At 41.9% G+C, this 21127-nt stretch overlaps 1 long non-coding RNA gene across 1 annotated transcript; it reads left to right on the top strand.

The window, feature by feature from the left end:
- Positions 1 to 1352: 1352 nt before the first annotated feature.
- LOC120045523 lies at positions 1353 to 19164 on the top strand. Its single transcript, XR_005476714.1, has 7 exons — positions 1353 to 1434; positions 1538 to 1606; positions 1923 to 2005; positions 2108 to 2197; positions 16736 to 16822; positions 17009 to 17071; positions 18377 to 19164. It is a non-coding gene; the product is annotated as an uncharacterized LOC120045523 (long non-coding RNA).
- The last annotated feature ends 1963 nt before the right edge of the window (positions 19165 to 21127 follow it).

The following is a 21127-nucleotide window of genomic DNA, read 5'->3' as shown; positions in this document are numbered from 1 at the left end:
TGAGTTTACAGAGCCGTGGGGTGTCGTTTTTTATTTTTTTATTTTTTTAGGACTAGACCCCAGCTATCTTTGAAGCCTAAGGTATTTGGTTCAAACACATGGTATTTGGTTCAAACACATGGTATTGGGGGTGTCTAAACATTAGGTACCTTTTGATATTCTAAAATCTCCGGGGGGCTAGCATCTAGATGCTGGGGTGGGGAGGTCTCGACATCGCTGGGCTGAATGACTTTTTAGCCCACCTAACAATTAGTTTTTGAAAGGCCTTTGTGTTTAGGAGGCGTAAGACACAATATTTTTGTTGGGGGGGGGGGGGGGGGGGGGGGTAGGCATCTGTTTTGCCGGATAGTGTAAACCTTGGTTTCAAACGACCCCCTGCATAGAGAGAGAGAGAGAGAGAGAGCGAGAGAGCCTTGAGCGCAGATGCATGGGCATTTTCAGGGGCATGCTTGGTGATAGAAGGAAAGGACTTATTCCTATCGTTAGAAGGTGAGATTCTGCTTTTAAAACCATTTATTTAATTCAAAATATTTAGTACATACAGTTTATAACCGTTCATAATTAAGGTCTTTTACGATGCCTTTCTTACAGATCCAGAGGTCTGGTTAGCCCTGACCATTATCCGATCGCTAAGACGCTTGCACACTCCCTCAAAGCTCCGTAAGTTTTCCCTCCATGGGTAGATAATCCGTCCGGCATGTAAATCCTGGGTTATGCCCACAGCTTTAATGAATAAGATGGGTAGAAAAATAATCTGTTTAAGTCATAAGTAAAGGCCTTTCATAAAGAGGCTATCATGATTGACTGTGGCCCCATATTTAACACGTATTGCTTGTTACAGAAGACCCCTGTTGTACATTGAATATCCACTAGCAGATTTGTGTAGCATGCATCTCCACTATATCTGTCATGTTACTGTGGTCTTTTTAAAAGTCAATAAACATATGTGTAAAATGTACACTTTTGTTTCACTGTAGATTTGTTTAAGCCCACCTAGAAACACCTGATTTATCCCACAGCATTAATGAATAAGCTGTGTAGAAAATTATTCTGTTTATGTCATAAGTAAAGGCCTTTCATAAAGAGGCTGTCATGATTGACTGTGGCCCCTATTTGACACGTATTGCTTGCTACATTAGACCCTAAAACCTAAATTATGTTTTGAACTAAGGCTTGTTTAATATTTCTATAACTGTTGATAAAACATTTACTGAGAGAGAGAGAGAGAGAGAGAGAGAGAGAGAGCCTTGAGCGCAGATGCATGGGCCTTTTTGAACACACACCCCACCCCTTTTTCTCTGTTTTTTGAAACACACACACACATCCACTACAGCACACGCACGCACACACACGCGCGCGCATTCCGCAAGTTTTTTTTCTTTTCTCAGGGACAGACTGCGCTAAGAGTGAACAAACTAAAGAGTTCCTGACATGGTGAGATTCTGCTTTTAAAACCATTTTATTTCATTCAAAATATTTAGTACATACAGTTTATAGCCTTACATTATTAAGGTCTTTTACGATGCCTTTCTTACAGATCCAGAGGTCTGGTTAGCCCTGACCATTATCCGATCGCTAAGACGCTTGCACACTCCCTCAAAGCTCCGTAAGTTTTCCCTACATGGGTAGCTAATCCGTCCGGCATGTAAATCCTGGGGTATGCCCCCAGCTTTAATGAATAAGATGGGTATAAAAATAATCTGTTTAAGTCATAAGTAAAGGCCTTTCCTAAAGAGGCTGTCATGATTGACTGTGGCTCATATTTAACACGTATTGCTTGTTACCTAAGACTATTGTTGTACATTGAATATCCACGAGCAGATTTGTGTAGCATGCATCTCCACTATATCTGTCATGTTACTGTGTTCTTTTTAAAAGTCAATAAACATATGTGTAAAATGTACACTTTTGTTTCACTGTAGATTTGTTTAAGCCCACCTAGAAATGTTTTTCCCTGAGGGACAGACTGCGCTAAGAGTGAACAAACTAACGAGTTCATGACATGGTGAGATTCTGCTTTTAAAACCATTTATTTCATTCAAAATATTTAGTACATACATTTTATAGCCTTACATTATTAAGGTATTTTACGAGGCCTTTCTTACAGATCCAGGGATCTGATGCAACCACCCCCCATTGTCAGTGTCCAGTTGGTCATCAAAATGCCGGGATCTCTTGCAAGGTTCATCAACACTTGGTAAGTTTTCACTCCAGGGGTAGATCCTACGTCGGGCCTTTTGGTCCTGGCTATGTCTCAAGGACAGCCGAGGCCAGCGCCTTAACTGTTCGCGATTTTTGAAGAGAATGTCCAGCTTATTCATAAGTGTTATGAAAATTGGATAATCCACCCATTTAAAACTAAACACAGGAATAAAAAAGTTTACATCTTTGCATGCTCTGGAAGCTACTGGAGAATTGACAGACTTTGTAGCATTACCCGCATCATAAACTTCACAGGCTAAAATTGTCACTTTGTTGTCAGGGCTATAGTCCATTGAAGCAATTCTTAGAGCCTTGAGATCCCTGCCCCCGAAGACCTGTTCTTCCAACGCATAGCCGGGCACAGGTGTACCACTCAGGACCTGTTCAATTTTACAGAGCGCAAGCCTGATCTTTAGCCATTCTCTCATACCCAGAGCAGGAGAAAAACTCCCAGGTTTTGCCTGATAAACGGGTTTGGGGCCACTGGCGTTGAAGATCTTTACCGTAGAATCCTCCGGCTGGAATATGTAAGACATGTGGCCCTCACTCGTACCCAAAAATCCTTTAAAACATTCTGGAGCTTCACACAGAACTTCCTCAATGCTTTGGTCACTGGGTTCATGACAAGCCGAGCATAACATACCATAAATTGGCATATGTGTCATTTTTGTTTAATATTCATGGGGTTTATCTTGTACAGTCTTAAACATACATTGTTCTGGGGCTTTATAAGGCTTCTGCAAAGCCAGCCTCTTTGAAATGTTCATTAACAACCCCCAACACTAGACATCCAGGAACAGGTTGACCTGACACCTGGTCACTTACTTACCCAAAAAGCCCCCCTAACCATCAGGATGTCCTGACCTGAAGCCCAAATATGTGCATGCACCCTTCTACATGACATAGGGTCATAAATCATTACATAGGGTCATAAATCAGGCTTGGGTCATAAATCATTACCGGTTGACCTGACAACTGGACCCTTACTCACCCACCCAGCCCCCACCTAACCACCAGGCTGGCCTGACCGGCAGCCCTTGGGACATGCACACGTCATCAGGACATAGGGTTCACATAGCGGTCACATAGGGTCATCAATCAAAATTTTGACGCGTGACATCTACTTTAATCTCTCTCATACACAGTGAAATACACAGTGAATCATAAAACAGTAATTGAGAATACATATATTTACGTAATTGTAAATAATTCAAAAGGCATTCAGAGTAGTTACAGTATTTCACAAATGTTTTATATTTTTTATTTAACCTTTATTTAACTAGGGAAGTCAGTTAAGAACAAATTCTTATTTACAATGACGGCTTACCCTGGCCAAACCCTAACCTGGACGACACGGGACCAATTGTGCGCCGCCCTATGGGACTCCCAATCACAGCCGGTTGTGATACAGCCTGGAATCGAACCAGGGTCTGTAGTGACACCTCTAGCACTGAGATGCAGTGCCTTAGACCGCTGCGCCACTCGGGAGCCCAAACCTGGGCTTATTCAAGATGGTGCAATTTTACAGAACATTACGGATAGAAATGTATTTATTGCGCAGAACAGGCTTGATAATTCCTGACGTGAATAACATACAGTTGATTTCCAACTGCAACCTTCTAAACATTGTGCCCTGCTGGGTAAAGCCCTGATCCATTCCTCAATGACAAATCAACTCTCACATCTTCGGCTCTGCTATCCCGTGTATGAAGAGGGCTCTCTAGTGGTGTACTCAAGAACTTGTACAATGTACATCCCCACACATTGAAAGCTTCTTGATGTGCATCAATTTCATCTGCAAATCACCGAGCCCCTAAGGATGTATGTATGACAATGTTACTTTCTAAATGGAAGAATCTGCTCAGTTGTGGCAATCCAGCCAGCTATCCACAGTGATATTGCTTCACAAGGGAGTGAACAAGCCCTTAAGCAAGTCAAATTCGTTCGGTAAAGCACAGAATCACAGCACGAATGACGGTGCTCCTTCTAAAGACCTTAAAGCTGTGCCAGCTAAAGTCGGTGCACAATGCCTAATTAAACTTAGCCTCACAGGGATTGCAAGCAATTAATTAAAACACAAAACGGGAGGGGAGGGGGGGGGGGTATCTGAAACGACAAATTAGTTAGGTCCACTTAAAAATAAATCATATAAAAGCTACTGCTAGGGGTGTATAGCCGAGACCACCCATGTCTAGCCCCCATCACACTAGTTACTGCATGGATCATTGATTTAATCACAATCTGAGCTCCACAGGCATCATTATGTGTTCACACCAATAGCCTAATGCAGGATTAACGCAAAGCTCATAGTCTACTGTATGGCTCTGGTGGCCCAGTGGTCATACAGTATGGGGTGACAGTGACCCAGTGGTCATATGGTGTGTCCCTAGCTCAGTGGTCATATGGCGTGTCTCTAGCCCAATGGTCATATAGGGTGTCCCTAGCCCAGTGGTCATATGGGGTGTCCCTAGCCCAGTGGTCATATGGGGTGTCCCTAGCCCAGTGGTCATATGGGGTGTCCCTAGCCCAGTGGTCAGATGGGTTGTCCCTAGTCCAGTGGTTATATGGTGTGTCCCTAGCCCAGTGGTAATATGGGGTGTCCCTAGCCCAGTGGTCATATGGGGTGTCCCTAGCCCAGTGGTCATATGGGGTGTCCCTAGCCCAGTGGTCAGAGGGTGACACAGACACAGGGGTGTTTGAGGCAGATGGGGAGGATGCATTTGTTGATCTGGTGGAACTCCCCCAGCTGCAGAAGGTCAACGAAGAGGGTGAGGCCATCGTCCATGGTGTAGTACTTCCTACCGCCCTCCTCACACTACACAGAGAAACGAGTTTGAAACGAGCCATGGATTCCAGGCAACATTCGCATTGAGCTAAAGGGTAGAGCTGCCGCTTTCAAGAAGCGGGACTCTAACCCGGAAGCTTACAAGAAATCCCACTATGCCCTCCGACGAACCATCAAACAGGAAAAGCGTCAATACAGGACTAAGATCGAATCATACTACACCGGCTCCGACGCTCGTCGGATGTGGCAGGGCTTGCAAACTATTACAGACTACAAAGCGAAGCACAGCCGAGAGCTGCCCAGGGACACGGGCCTACCAGACGAGCTAAATAACTTCTATGCTCGCTTTGAGGAAAGTAACACTGAAACATGCATGAGATCATCAGCTGTTCCGGATGCCGATGTGAGTAAGACCTTTAAACAGGTCAACATTCACAAGGCAAGTGTCTTCACTGACATTTTCAATCTCTCCCTGTCTGAGTCTGTAATACCAACATGTTTCAAGCAGACCACCATAGTCCCTGTGCCCAAGAATACTAAGGTAACCTGCCTAAATGACTACCGACCCGTAGCACTCACGTCTGTAGCCATGAAATGCTTTGAAAGGCTGGTCATGGGTCACATCAACACCATTATCCCAGAAACTCTAGACCCACTCAAATTTGCATATCACACCAACAGATCAACAGATGATGCAATCTCTATTGCACTCCACACTGCCCTTTCACACCTGGACAAAAGGAACACCTATGTGAGAACGCTATTCATTGACTACAGCTCAGCATTCAACACCATAGTGCCCTCAAAGCTCATCACTAAGCTAAGGACCCTGGGACTAAACACCTCCCTCTGCAACTGGATCCTGGACTTCCTAACGGGCCGCCCCCAGGTGGTAAGGGTAGGTAACAATACATCCGCCACACTGATCCTCAACACGGGGGCCCCTCAGGGGTGCGTGCTCAGTCCCCTCCTGTACTCCCTGTTCACTCATGCCTGCACGGCCAGGCACGACTCCAACACCATCATCAAGTTTGCTGATGACATAACAGTGGTAGGACTGATCACTGATGACGATGAGGTAGCATATTTTTTAATATAGAGAGGAGGTCAGAGACCTGGCAGTGTGGTGCCAGGACAACAACCTCTCTCTAGACGTCAGCAAGACAAAGGAGCTGATTGTGGACTACAGGAAACGAAGGGGCGAGCACAACCCATCCACATCGATGGGGCTGTAGTGGAGTGGGTCGAGATCATCAAGGTCCTTAGCGTCTACATCACTAAGGAATTAACATGGTCCACACACACCCACACAGTTGAAAAGAGTTGTAAAGAGGGTGCGACAGCGCCTCTTCCCCTTCAGTGGGCTGAAAAGATTTGGCATGGGCCATCAGACCCCCAAAAAGTTCTACAGCTGCATCGTTGAGAGCATCTTGACTGGCTGCATCACCGCTTGGTACGGCAACTGCAAGGCACGCGACCACAAGGCGCTACAGAGGGGGGGTGAGTATGGCCCAGTACATCACTGGGGCAGAACTCCCTGCAATCCAGGACCTCTATACAAGGTGGTGTCAGAGGAAGGCCCAAAAAATTGTCAGAGATTCCAGCCACCCAAGCCATAGACTGTTCTCTCTGCTACCGCACGGTAAGCGGTACCAGTGCACCAAGTCTGGAACCAACAGGACCCTGAACAGCTTCTACCCCCAAGCCATAAGACTGCTAAATATATCATCAAATGGCTACCCGGACTACCTGCCTTGACCCTTCTTTGCAATAACTCTCTTGCACTGACTCTATGCACATACACTGGCCTCTACCCACACACGCACACACACTTGCACACGAACACACACACACACACACACACACACAACACACAGCACACATGCATACTGACGCTACGCACGCTCACTCACACACACTTTCACCATCACCACATATGATGCTGATACGGTCTATTATCTATCCTGTTATCTAGTCACTTTACCCCTACTTATACGTACATAGATAGCTCAATTCTCCCATTCCCCTTCACATCAACTTGGTACTGGTACTTCCTGTATATAGCCATGTTATTACCTCGTTCCCCTTCACATCAACTTGGTACTGGTACTTCCTGTATATAGCCATGTTATTACCTCGTTCCCCTGCACATCGACTTGGTACTGGTACTCCCTGTATATAGCAATGTTATTACCCCGTTCCCCTGCACATCGACTTGGTACTGGTACTTCCTGTATATAGCCATTTTATTACCCCGTACCCCTGCACATCGACTTGGTACTGGTACATCCTGTATATAGCCATTTTATTACCCCGTACCCCTGCACATCGACTTGGTACTGGTACTCCCTGTATATAGCCATGTTATTCTTCCGTACCCCTGCACATCGACTCCGCACTGGTACTCCCTGTATATAGCAATGTTATTCCTCCGTACCCCTGCACATCGACTCCGCACGGGTACTCCCTGTATATAGCCATGTTATTCTTCCGTACCCCTGCACATCGACTTGGTACTGGTACTCCCTGTATATAGCAATGTTATTACCCCGTTCCCCTGCACATCGACTTGGTACTGGTACTTCCTGTATATAGCCATGTTATTACCCCGTACCCCTGCACATCGACTTGGTACTGGTACTTCCTGTATATAGCCATGTTATTACCCCGTACCCCTGCACATCGACTTGGTACTGGTACTTCCTGTATATAGCCATGTTATTACCCCGTACCCCTGCACATCGACTTGGTACTGGTACTTCCTGTATATAGCCATGTTATTACCCCGTACCCCTGCACATCGACTTGGTACTGGTACTTCCTGTATATAGTGTCGTGGCAGAATCAGATTTAGCTAAGTAACAGATAGATAAGATGTTATTTTCATCATATGCTTGTGAGATACTTGTCATTAGAATCTTCTGAGCTAGGGATTGGTAACTTGGGGCCAGAGAGGGGAGAGGTCAGGCTTGTCTTAATAAGTCAATGTATCTGTTAAACCATGTGGTGCTAAGTAGAATATTAGAAGGGGAGGAGGACAGAGTGGAATGTTGGTTTCTTATGGGAACGTTGTTTGTAACTATTCCTAAACCATGGGATGGAGTTATTAATTGGGGAACCAGTAAGTTATCTCATACAATGTCTGTACGCCAGTCACTCCCTACTTTTCTCATAGGGGGAAGGAGTTTGGCTGTGTTTGGAACCATTGTATGTCCCCTCTGAGGTTGCCCTTATCTTGACCTAGTATTTGACCTAAGGGGCTCACTGTCTGATTTTGAGTTTGTCCAGGTTTGGGAGTATCTAGAAATGACTATTGATATATGCCATTGGATGAGGTAATGTTTTGGTAGACAGGGAAGTATCAAGCATGAGATTTAAACCTTGTCTTGGGAGATCAAACTGAACGATGATTTATAGCTGATGCTGTCTAGCGATAGGATACTCCTCTTTCGGGTAAAGGATTCTTTGTAAGTTGAGAGGGGTGTATCTTGGTTATAAATGAAACTAAGAATTGTTTCATAAGGACTCTCAGAGAATTCATTTATAGACACTGAATTGATCTGAGAGTCATTAAAGGGCTTTGGTGAAGCTTGTATATATATATTAAAGATGGAATATATAATTTAACTCTGACTTGTGTGTGGTTGGCTCTCTCTCTCTCTCTTTATTGAGTAATACAGAAAATTACCACGACAATAGCCATGTTATTACCCCGTACCCCTGCACATCGACTTGGTACTGGTACTTCCTGTATATAGCCATGTTATTACCCCGTACCCCTGCACATCGACTTGGTACTGGTACTTCCTGTATATAGCCATGTTATTACCCCGTACCCCTTCACATCGACTTGGTACTGGTACTCCCTGTATATAGCCATGTTATTCTTCCGTACCCCTGCACATCGACTTGGTACTGGTACTCCCTGTATATAGCCATGTTATTACCCCGTACCCCTTCACATCGACTTGGTACTGGTACTCCCTGTATATAGCCATGTTATTCTTCCGTACCCCTGCACATCGACTTGGTACTGGTACTCCCTGTATATAGCCATGTTATTCTTCCGTACCCCTGCACATCGACTTGGTACTGGTACTCCCTGTATATAGCCATGTTATTCTTCCGTACCCCTGCATATCGACTTGGTACTGGTACTCCCTGTATATAGCCATGTTATTCTTCCGTACCCCTGCACATCGACTTGGTACTGGTACTCCCTGTATATAGCCATGTTATTCTTCCGTACCCCTGCACATCGACTTGGTACTGGTACTTCCTGTATATAGCCATTGTCATGACGTGGCACTTTCTGGGTGTAGATTGTGGTATCCCCCTTCTTTTCTACAACAACTCCATTCAAATTAAACAACAGCCTACCTTGGTTGATCATTGTAGCCTACTCCTTCTCATTAAAGTAACATAATTCCATCATTTTAATTCCATTTTTCATTGATTAGAAATATCCCACTTCATCTGCTCGGCTACATATGAAGTGCAGCTGACTGTAGTACCATGGTAAGTATATACAGTGGGGAGAACAAGTATTTGATACACTGCCGATTTTGCAGGTTTTTCTACTTACAAAGCATGTAGAGGTCTGTAATTTTTATCATAGGTACACTTCAACTGTGAGAGACGGAATCTAAAACAAACATCCAGAAAATCACATTGTATGATTTTTAAGTAATTAATTTGCATTTTATTGCATGACATAAGTATTTGATACATCAGAAAAGCAGAACTTAATATTTGGTACAGAAACCTTTGTTTGCAATTAGAGATCATACGTTTCCTGTAGTTCTTGACCAGGTTTGCACACACTGCAGCAGGGATTTTGGCCCACTCCTCCATACAGACCTTCTCCAGATCCTTCAGGTTTCGGGGCTGTCGCTGGGCAATACGGACTTTCAGCTCCCTCCAGAGATGTTCTATTGGGTTCAGGTCTGGAGACTGGCTAGGCCACTCCAGGACCTTGAGATGCTTCTTACGGAGCCACTGCTTAGTTGCCCTGGCTGTGTGTTTCGGGTCGTTGTCATGCTGGAAGACCCAGCCACGACCCATCTTCAATGCTCTTACTGAGGGAAGAAGGCTAATGCGATTAGTATGAGGTTGTAAGTCACAAGAAAATTTCCCAGGACATAGACATATCTGATATTGGCAGAAAGCTTAAATTCTTGTTAATCTAACTGCACTGTCCAATTTACAGTAGTGAAATAATACCATGATATTGTTTAAGGAGAGTGCACAATTTTGAACATGAAAAGATATTAATAAACAAATTAGGCACATTTGGGAAGTCTTGATACAAAATCTTGAACAGAAATGCAATGGTTCATTGGATCAGTCCAACACTTTGAAAATGCACTACTGCCATCTAGTGGCCAAAATCTAAATTGCACCTGTGCTGGAATAATACATTATGGCCTTTCTCTTGCATTTCAAAGATGATACAAAATAACGTTTGTTTATTTCTTTGTATTATCTTTTACCAGATCTATTGTGTTATATTCTCCTACATTCCTTTCACATTTCCACAAACTTCAAAGTGTTTCTTTTCAAATGTTACCAAGAATATGCATATCCTTGCTTCAGGGCCTGAGCTACAGGCAGTTAGATTTGGGTATGTAATTGTAGGCGAAAATTAAAAAAAAAAAGGGCGGATCCTTAAGAGGATTTATGGCACTTCATATCAATAAGGATAGCTTTAGGGGTATTCAGATACAAGATAAAGAGATCAAATGTTCACAATTGGCTGACGACACCACACTTTTTTTTAAAGATCATAATGAAGTCAGGAATGCTATTGAGTGTATTAATGCCTTCTCACATGTGTCTGATTTATCTTTTAATATTAGGAAATGTGAATTATTTGTGTTGAAAAGATGTGACTTAAACTCAGTATGTAATATCCCTGTAAAGGATGTGATCACATATATTGGTATTAAAGTTAGCAAAGATCAATTTTCTCTCCTATTGTAGAGAAAATTGGAAAAGAGATCTTTCTTTATCTGGACGTGTACTTTTGTCAAAATCTGAAGCTCTGTCCAGATTAGTTTATACCTCCCTTGCCTTGGATGTTCCTCTGTCAGTAACTAAAATGGTTGATACTAAATTATTTAACTTCATATGGAGAAATAAACCTCATTATTTAAGAAAAGCTGTAATAGCACCCAAAGTGAGGGAGGGTTGAATGCTCCGGATTTTAATACCTCTAATATAATCTTTGAAATCAAATGGATGCAAAACTATTTAATAAATAGGGATTGCTTTTGGAATATAATCCCTAATTTAATATTCCAACAGATTGGTGGTCTAGAATTCTTACTCAAATACAACTTTGATGTGGGTAAGATCCCTATTAAGCTTGCTAACTAACTAACTAAGTACGTCTAACTTGGAACCTCATGTACAAGCATAATTTCCCCCCAAATAGATATAAAATCTGGAATAAATAGTACATAAAATACAAAAACAAGTCTTTGTTTTTCCAGAACTGGTTTGACAACAGCATTATCTGGGTTAAACAATTATTGAATAATGATAGACAACTATATGATTATTCAGAATTCATGAGAACACACAATGTGTCACGTTCCTGACCTGTTTTCTGTTGTTTGGTATGTGTTTAATTGGTCAGGGCGTGAGTTTGGGTGGGTAGTCTATGTTATGTGTTTTCTATGTTGGGTTTATGGGTTGCCTGGTATGGCTCTCAATTAGAGGCAGGTGTTTGGCGTTTCCTCTGATTGAGAGCCATATTAAGGTAGGTTGTTTCACATTGTTTGTTGTGGGTGGTTGTCTTCCATGTCTGTGTACGTGCACCACACGGGACTGTTTCGGTTTGTTCGTTCGTTTTATGTAGTCTGTTCCTGTTCATGCGTTCTTCGTGTTTATGTAAGTTCGTTAGTTCAGGTCTGTCTACCTGCGTTTGTTATTTTGTAATTATCAAGTGTATTTCGTGTCAGTGTTCGTCTTGTCAAATAAATCATTATGTATTCATCACCCGCTGCGCCTTGGTCCACTCTCTCACCGAAAGACGACCGTTACACAATGTTACATTCAATCCTGAGGAGTTTCAAATAGTTGTTAGAGCTGTCCCTAAAGGTGCTATTCTTCTTTTAGGAGAATATAACACTACTCCAAGTGCAACTGTTGAGGATTTTGTAGCCTCAATACAGCTAGAAGGAATTTACATTTTAAACTATAAATGCAATAACATGCATATAAGAAAACTATGTTAAGATGTTACTATTCCCTCTGCTAAAATGTACTGGAATGCGGCCCTAGGACAAGTGAACTGGAACAAAGTCTCATTGTTATCTGGCAAATATTGTATACCTAATAAGGTGAAAGAATTATCATACAAACTCATTCATAGAATCTACCCTCTAAAGACCTTTATTATACACAGATTCCTAATAGCTATTGATAACAAATGTGTATTTTGTGGTTGTGACTCTGAAACTCTTGACCATATATTTTGAGACTGTTCTTATGTCAGAAGATTTTGGAGTGAGTTAGAAGACTATTTGAAAAGAAACCATTGTTAAAATGTTCATTTGAAAGCCTCTGATATTACGTTTTATTTTGATCCAAATGATATGGACCCTGATTTAACTTTCATTGTTCATTTGTTTATCTTTCATGGAAGATTATTTATCCATAAAATGAAGTGGGAAAAGAACAAACCTCTCTTTACATTATTTAAGATAGAATTGAAATATTATCAGAAAAGTTATCAGTAAATGTAAAAGCAAAAAAGCAATACGCACCATAAAACTTTTTGACCAAATTAAAATTGATCTCGATATGTAATACCCCTGTCTGTTAGGTTTATGTACTCTTGTTTGTATATTTCTGTTTTGGTATTTGTTTTGTTCATAATAACAATAATCAAAACAATTATTTGAAAAAAATAAAAAATAAAAAATATTAACATCAGTTTGGATATTTGATTAACTGCGCCCATCCTAAGTAAGACAAGGCTATCCGTCGATGGAGCATATCGACACAATATACTATAAATATCTACATACCATTGATTTGATATGAAAATAACTAAATCAATGTGCATTAAATTGCTTGTCAATTACTTTCAATGGGACTTTCTGTCGAAGTCATTTAGCAAATTGTGCATTGTAGTCATTTAGCAAACACTCTTATCAAGATCGACTTACAGGAGCAATTAGGGTAAAGTGACTTTCTCAAGAGCACATCAACAGATTTTTCACCTCGTTGGCTAGGGGATTCTAACCCGCTTTCAGTTACTGGTCCAACGCTCAGCTACCCACAGTGGTAATGGTTTATTCTCATCTAGAGTGAAACCTAGAATACACTGTAAAGGAGAAGCTATACCAGGGCAGTAGGCCGTTTCCCTGGATGAGCTCTGCTGAGGTCATTCCCTTGGTGTCATCAGCACTGTCTGAGATCATGTGCTCGGGGGGAAAATGGCTTTAACAGGAAGAGGAAGCTACAGTGAATCAACAGCTGTAAACCAAAGGGTTATTTAGATAACACAAGGTCTCTATAGGGCCAAAATGGAGGGTTTCAAGGGGTTGAGGCAAGCCATCAGGCAAATCAAAGCAATTTTTTAAAAACCTGACAAATGTTTATTTTGCTTACTGCATGTACATGCAAAGACATGTCACACCATGCCAATAAACAGAGAAACAGATCAGAAAATACAATGTGATTGTATGTGCATGCGTGTGTGGGTGGGTATATGTTAGGCTTGGGCGTTATACCGTATATCGGGGTATTTGGAAATAGCCACGGGATTGTTTTTTAAGACATTTGAATATTTGTAGCTACTTTTTAAGTAAATACTGCACCTGCAGTCAACTTGTGCAATACCTCAACAGATAAAGAAGATTACATTCTTCATTTTATCTGTCACATAATTTTTTATGATGAAGCTTACCGGTATTCCCCAGTCATGTGTGTTTGTTTACAAGCACACAATGACAAGAGACAGGAGCCTTGTGAGTCTTTCACTGTTGTACAGTGTCTTTTGGGGGCCAGGCAGCCCGCACCTCCAACACCACCTAGTGGTCCTCCAGAACTCACTCTTGGGGAAAAAACCCAGAGAAATACTTCACATAGTGTAGGACAGGGGTGGCCAACCCTTTTCCTGGAAAGCTACTGGCTATGCAGGCTTTCTCAAGCAGAGTGAGTCTGACAGCAACTCCTTATGAGTCTGAGGCTGTCCTTATATGGACACCATAATCCAATTTCTTCTCATCTCATCTAGACTTTCTTTATGACTGGCATCTGCTGGGCAATGTTTGGACAGTGTGTGTGCGTAACAGACAGTGTGTGTGTGTGTGTGTGTGTGTGTGTGTGTGTGTGTGTGTGTGTGTGTGTGTGTGTGTGTGTGTGTGTGTGTGTGTGTGTGTGTGTGTGTGTGTGTGTGTGTGTGTGTGTGTGTGTGTGTGTGCGCATGCGTGCGTACGTGCGTGTATGTGTATGTGCATGTATGCGTGCAAACGTGCACGTTGGCATCTGTGTGTGTTTGGTTCGGAGTGTGTGTGACGTGTGTGTGTTCATACTCAAGCCCAGGGCTAGATGTTGCTCGATCAGAGCCCAGTCCTCCTGTTCACTGCAGTGGGCCGTCTGCACCAACATATGGCACACATCCCAGGCGGTGTCCCTGGGTGACACCCACAGGGAATGACTGTGACCGTACTCACCAAACACCTTGATCAGCTAGACAGAGAACCAGACGGAGAGAGATATTACATGGAGTAGCAGAGTACATTACTACATTGAGTAGCAGAGTACATTACTGCATTGAGTAGCAGAGTATATTACTACATTGAGTAGCAGAATACCTTACTACATTGAATAGCAGAGTACATTACTACATGGAGTAGCAGAGTACATTACCACATGGAGTAGCAGAGTACATTACTACATTGAGTAACACAGTACATTACTACATTGAGTAGCAGAGTACCTTACTACATTGAGTAGCAGAGTAGATTACTACATTGAGTAGCAGAGTAGATTACTACATTGAGCAGCACAGTACATTACTACATTGAGTAGCAGAGTAGATTACTACATTGAGTAGCACAGTACATTACTACATTGAGTAGCAGAGTAGATTACTACATTGAGTAGCAGAGTACATTACTACATTGAGTAGCACAGTAGATTACTACATTGAGCAGCACAGCACATTACTACATTGAGTAGCAGAGTAGATTACTACATTGAGTAGCAGAGTAGATTACTACATTGAGTAGCAGAGTACATTACTACATGGAGTAGCAGAGTACATTACTACATGGAGTAGCAGAGTACATTACTACATTGAGTAACACAGTACATTACTACATTGAGTAGCAGAGTACCTTACTACATTGAGTAGCAGAGTAGATTACTACATTGAGCAGCACAGTAGATTACTACATGGAGTAGCAGAGTACATTACTACATGGAGTAGCAGAGTACATTACTACATGGAGTAGCAGAGTACATTACTACATGGAGTAGCAGAGTACATTACTACATTGAGTAACACAGTACATTACTACATTGAGTAGCAGAGTACATTACTACATTGAGTAGCACAGTAGATTACTACATTGAGTAGCAGTGTACCATACTACATTGAGTAGCACAGTACCATACTACATTGAGTAGCAGAGTACATTACTACATTGAGTAGCACAGTACCATACTACATTGAGTAGCAGAGTACCTTACTACATTGAGTAACACAGTACATTACTACATTGAGTAGCACAGTACCTTACTACATTGAGTAGCAGAGTACCTTACTACATTGAGTAGCAGAGTACATTACTACATTGAGTAGCAGAGTACATTACTACATTGAGTAGCAGAGTATATTACTACATTGAGTAACACAGTACATTACTCCATTGAGTAGCACAGTACATTACTACATTGAGTAACACAGTACATTACTCCATTGAGTAGCACAGTAGATTACTACATTGAGTAGCACAGTAGATTACTACATTGAGTAGCAGAGTACATTACTACATTGAGTAGCAGAGTAGATTACTACATTGAGTAGCAGAGTACATTACTACATTGAGTAGCAGAGTAGATTACTACATTGAGTAGCCGAGTAGATTACTACATTGAGTAGCCGAGTAGATTACTACATTGAGTAACACAGTACCTTACTACATTGAGTAACACAGTACCTTACTACATTGAGTAGCAGAGTAGATTACTACATTGAGTAGCAGAGTAGATTACTACATTGAGTAGCACAGTACATTACTACATTGAGTAACACAGTACATTACTACATTGAGTAGCAGAGTACATTACTACATTGAGTAGCAGTGTACCATACTACATTGAGTAGCAGAATACCTTACTACATTGAGTAGCAGAGTACATTACTACATTGAGTAACACAGTACATTTCTACATTGAGTAACACAGTACATTACTACATTGAGTAGCAGAGTACATTACTACATTGAGTAGCAGAGTATATTACTAGCTTGAAATATACTTATTGTTACCATAATAGAGCTTATTGATTACTTTAAATGCATAAGGAATGTATATGTTAGGGGTCAAGGAAGGGTCAAGAGAATCTTGGTATGTGTAAAGTTACTGAGTGATATGTAAAGTTACTGAGTGAGAAAAGGGGAAGTGCAGAAAGTTGACATTCTGTTCAAATATATTATTGTTGAATATGAATGTTCCTGAGGAGGAAGGCAAAGGGCAACAGTCTAATTTCAGTTTTTGATAACGCAGGCCAGTTGGTGCGGAACAAGGACCATGAGGGATGTAGAACTCAACTCGAGACAAGGTCAACAATTGACGAGAGAAGATACTGCCAGGGTGAGAGCCTGGGTATCTGCTGCCAAGAGTCAGTTAACAGATTTTATAGTGACAGACAAAATAATAATTTATTTATCTCCCTTGACACTTTACCCTCCCCTTGATCTGGTCTGGTTCACTCTCTCTTTCCCCCTCTTATTCCCAATCTCTCTACCTTCCTCTGTCCCTCCACCTACCTCCTTCCAGACAGGTCTGATGGGACTGGAACACGGCCTAGCCTGGGCTCCCAAGGCCGAAGAGGAGATCCAGGTACAGGCTAAATTAAGGCCGATTGATGAATTGTGACACCCCCGACACAATGTCTCAGCCTATCTCCTCAGCCTACTCCAAAACCTGATTGAAAACTTCACCTGTTAATCAGCAAAAAAAAACACAGACTCGTTCCGTAAGGGACAACAACAGGCCAAGTAATGGATAAATGCTTGGAGCCTCGTGGGGGAAGTTTGCAAATACTTTCAGAGCAATATATCAATATCCGCTAAATTCACCCGGTCAGCAAAAATAGTTCAGTGAAAGGTTGAAAATAAATTCCCTGATGTTTGCAGTAGGCAAAGGGCAATCTAAACAGACAATATCTATGGAGATCAAAGGTCATTTCTGTGCTGTTTTCAAAAACTTGCTGGAGCGGAGTGGGGCGAGGTGCATAGCTGCAGGAAGTAGGGGTGCTGAGGGTGCTGCAGCACCCCCTGAAAATTTTGAATAAAATATATATATATATGTGCAGTACAAGTCAAAGTTTGGACACACCTACTCATTCACTTTATTTTTACTATTTTCTACATTGTAGAATAATAGTGAAGACAAACTATGAAATAACACACATGAAATCATGTAGTAACCCAAAAAGTGCTAAACAAATCAAAATGCATTTTATATTTTAAATTCTTCAGCTTTGCACACTCTTAGCATTATCTCAACCTGCTTCACATGGGAATGCTTTTCCAACAGATACACATGGGAGATATTGTCCATACAATGGCTCTTTGTATCCACTTAATGGGAACCCCATAACTCTGCCTCCTTGTCTAGTCTGCCTGCCTGATCCAGGCAATTTGTCTTTTTCGAAATGCTTGCAGCCTGCCAGCATTCTTCTGATCATTGCAAGCCATATATCCTGCATAGCAACACTAAGCAAAGGATATAGCTTGTCAATTGGTTGGAACACAATAGAGTACTATGACTGAGAGAGCCCTTTTATGAATGATTGCACATTTCTGGGGGTGCTTGTTGTACCAGCATTGTGGTTGAGGATTCCATGGAGTTGGTAGCAGGTGTGATGTTTCCATTCCCAGCGGTTGGTTCTGTGACCGGTACTGTGTCATGACACCGAAACCAAACAAGAAAGTGTTAGGACATCAATAATACACGTTGTGAAATGTGCCATGTACTATGGAAATACTTGTTTCCTTGTTTTTTAGGCACATGGCCCATTGGCTGTAACGCTGACGTAAAATTCTATTTTTAGTCACAAATCTGACTGAACTCCTTATGTATTTAAAATACTGCATGTGATTACTAAGACTATTTCTTTCCTTCATTATTTTACTGAGCCAGGTCATTTAATGGAGGACCAAGGGCAAAGGACGGAGGTCTTCGACAGACAAGAGAACTCTGGTGGGGAGGATGATCTGCTGGGTAGCTCCACGCTCACCTTGGCACCTCTTGTGGCCAGCACCCCCCGTTCGCCGCTCCCAGCCCCTCATCATCCACAGAAGCAGGTAGCTGACATGATTTACACAAAGGCCATGACTCAATAGCAATTGACACACGTTTTACACTTGCCACCGGCTCAGCAGTCACTGAGTCATGTTCTGATATTGAGTCATGTCACATGTTTTTGTAGCCTTCATAAATAGACTTTATCCTAAAAAGAGAAACTATTTTAATGGAAATGTATTGTGTAATTTATTGGTTATATTGTGTGAGAAAAAAAATAACGTTTTCCTTTGATATTTTTATACATTGTATCCAGGCCTCATTTGCGACTCACTTGTTCCATTTTCTGTTATTTTGTTTAGCAAAATTTCCAGAATGAAAAGCTTGGAACTGTCCTCCTTTGTTCCTCTATGCCCAATCCCTTTCCAGAGATATGCAGCTTCTCTCAATCCCCAATCGGCTCTCTTTCACCTCTAAAAAGTGACACACGTTTAAATTCAAGGGCTCTATTCAGTCAAGCCTCCATGATATTGTTATTATAATGTGATTGGCTGTGCAGTCTTCAGGGATATTGTTCTGAATTCATTTGATTGGGTGTCATATTGATAACAATAGCTAAATTACCATCCAATTTGGAAAGACTTTCATGCAAATGTTATAAAATCTGCTAAATAATTGGAATTGTGTTTCCATCAGACTGACTTTGTTGCTGATAAAAGGCTGTGCGTGATTACGTTTGGCACAAACAATTTTGTGGTTTTGTTTTCATGTGTCGAATAAAAAAAACTTTTGCGATAAATGGCAAATTTGCCCAATCAGATTTTCGCGTATGGTCTCTAGACAACATTTATCTGATAAAGTGGACACTGGACAATTGTGGTTATAAAATTAGATGGATAGGCGCAATATCATTTTTATTTGTTAATTGGCAGCTAAACACGGATCATCATGTCCCAAGCATACAAATTAAGACCCTCGATTTTATTGGAAAGGCGCATCAAGCTCATCACTGTGCACTTTCGAGATTGCGTAGCCTAAACCGTGCATGCTTTTCCAAGTCGCAGTGGGAGGACCACACAACATAGCATTGTGTGACTGCAAATTTACCTCGAAATGATGGTTATATATCAACAATTGCGCAAGTAATCTTTTCCACCTCAATTTGTCGCATAATTAATTTTACCGACACAAAAAGTACTCCACCATGTCGAACGAACAGATTGTCTGTCGACTTTTATAAAATTGTGCCGACACTTTCGTGTTACCAACACACTTGTCCTGATTTTTTTATTTGTATAGGTGGAATGACTTGACTCGCATAAAAACTGGATGGGAAACGTGGTTTCTCCAGGGGGGATATTATGGATTAATAATGTTATTGACTGTGTGACTGGCAGGGGTTAATTTGATTGGCAAAGGCCTATGAGTATGCTTGTGTGCATTTAATGCTAGGCAACAGACTGTCACAATGCCATATATGCTCCGTGGCATGACAACACTCACTCACAACATATAAGAGTGCAACACACATTTTGATACACATAAAAACACTTATTTTTTCTCCAATATCTACAGTATCTTTACTTGGGGTACAGTAGCACAGACAAACTCCATAACATTGTGACACCATCCATCACTGTCTGTATTAATATAGATGTATTAGTTTTGAAGGTCAGTAGCAGAGTATGTGAGCGGAGCTGAGCGGTCATTGCTCATGGAGCGGCTCCACATCCTTTCCAACCACTCCGCTAAAAACCACTCAGCGCTTAAAGGATTAAAAAAACTGCAATCACAATTTAATCAACACCCATCTGTTTTTCTGACTACCTGGACCTGCCATTCTTTAAGTATTGAAACCAAACCTGATTTTTAGTTTAGAAATACTTTGATACAATGACACAGTTAGCGACCCACCTCGTTCCTTTCTTTTATCATGTGCACGTAGTAAATACTCCATCATGCTTTCTGGTGTATTTTGAAATGCCACAATGATTCTTAAATTGTGCACTCCGAAGACCCAGTGCACAAATTTGTTGACATCCCCATTAGTGATCATTTCTCCTTTGTCAAGATAATCCACCCACCTAACAGGTGTGGCATATCAAGAAGCTGATTAAACAGCATGATCATTTCACAGGTGCACCTTGTGCTGGGGACAATAAAAGGCCACAAAAATGTGCCGTTTTGTCACACAACACAATGCCACGTCTCACGTGTTGAGGGAGCGTGCATTTGTCATGCTGACTGCAGGAATGTCCACCAGAGCTGTTGCCAGATAATTGAATGTTCATTTCTCTACCATAAGCCACCTCCAACGTCATTTTAGAGAGTTCGCCAGTACCTTCAACCGGGCTCACAACCGCAGACCACGTGTAACCACGCCAGCCCAAGACCTCAACATCTAGCTTCTTCACCTGCAGGATCGTCTGAGACCAGCCACCCGGACAGCTAAGGAAATTCTACACAAACCGTCAGAAACCGTCTCAGGCAAGCTCCGGGTTTCAGCTGTACCGGGCAGATGGCAGTGTACATGGCGTTGTGTGAGCGAGCGGTTTGCTGATGTCAACGTTGTGAAAAGAATGCCCCATGGTGGCGGTGGGGTTATGGGATGGGCAGGCATAAGCTAAGGACAACGAACACAATTGCAAT

Source organism: Salvelinus namaycush, chromosome 4 (genome assembly GCF_016432855.1).
Source record: "Salvelinus namaycush isolate Seneca chromosome 4, SaNama_1.0, whole genome shotgun sequence".
Classification (NCBI taxonomy): Eukaryota; Metazoa; Chordata; class Actinopteri; order Salmoniformes; family Salmonidae; genus Salvelinus; species Salvelinus namaycush.
This window is presented reverse-complemented; position numbering and strand designations above follow the sequence as displayed.